The sequence below is a fragment of the Belonocnema kinseyi genome, chromosome 1 (genome assembly GCF_010883055.1).
Source record: "Belonocnema kinseyi isolate 2016_QV_RU_SX_M_011 chromosome 1, B_treatae_v1, whole genome shotgun sequence".
NCBI lineage: Eukaryota > Metazoa > Arthropoda > Insecta > Hymenoptera > Cynipidae > Belonocnema > Belonocnema kinseyi.
The window spans coordinates 110431335-110432694 of NC_046657.1; positions in this window are offsets into that span (position 1 = coordinate 110431335).

The window sequence follows — 1360 nt, forward strand, 5'->3', positions numbered from 1 at the left end:
AATTTTTTGTTCAGAAAATTAGTCTTCATGGAAAATAAATTTCTTTTGTGCAAAGTTCATGCATTTTATTAGAAATGTCTTTTTTTAGTATACAATTTAGCTAAATTACTGTGATCAATTGAAAATTCCTTGAAATCTTTTAAAATTCTCTCAAATTTTTCAAATACTTTAAAATCTTTTCAAATACCTAGAACTTTTTATAAAGATTTCTAAAGTATTAAAAATTTTTTTAAATAACCCTTTTAAAATTGGTTTAATTCTTTGAAATTCCCTTAAATTATGAAAATCAGTTGAAAATTCCTAGACATTTTTAAAAATATGCTCAAATATTTAAAATCCTTAAAAATCTATTGAAATCTTTTAAATTTTTCAAAGCTCTTGAAAGTTCCTTGAAATTTAAAAAAACCCTGAAATATTTAAAATCCTTAAAAAGCTTCAAAAGCAAACTAAATTATTAAAATAATTTGAAAATTACTTGAAATTTAATAAAATATCCTAAAATATATCAAATCCCTTAAAATTTCATTCTAAATTACTGTAATCAATTGAAAATTCCTTGCAATTTTTTTAAATTCTGTAAAATTTTTCAAATACTTTACAATCGTTTGAAACACCTACAACTTATTTTTTTTAAAGATTTCTAAAGTATTTAAAATTTTTTTAAATAACCCTTTTAAAATTAGATTAATTCTTTGAAATTTCTATAAATTATGGAAATCAGTTAAAAATTCCTTGACATTTCAAAAAATATTTTTCGGAGTATGTTTCAAATTTCAAGATATTTTTAAGCGCTTTAATAAATTTAAAAGATTTTTAAGGATTTTAAACATTTGAACATATTTCCAAAAATATCAAGGAATTTTCAACTGATTTTTATAATTTAAGGGAATTTCAAAGAATTTAAGCAATTTTAAAAGGGTTACTTAAAAAAATTTTAAATACTTTAGAAATCTTTATAAAAAGTTCTAGGTATTTGAAAAGATTTTAAAGGATTTGAAAAATTTGAGAGAATTTTAAAAGATTCCAAGGAATTTTCAATTGATCACAATAATTTAGAATGATATTTTAAAGGATTTGATGTATATTTTAGAATATTTTAATAGATTTCAAGTAATTTTAAAATTATTTTAATAATTTTGTGTGAGATTTTAAAGGATTTGAAATATTTCCGGGTATTTATTGAATTGTAAGATATTTTTAAGAGCTTTAAAATTTTTTTAAAGATTTTAAAAAGTTTTTAAGGATTTTTAATATTTGGGGATGTTTTGAAAGATCTTAAGGAATTTTCAACTTATTTTTATAATTTAAAGGAATTTCAAAGAATTTTAACAACTTTAGCAGGGTTATGTAAAAAAATTCC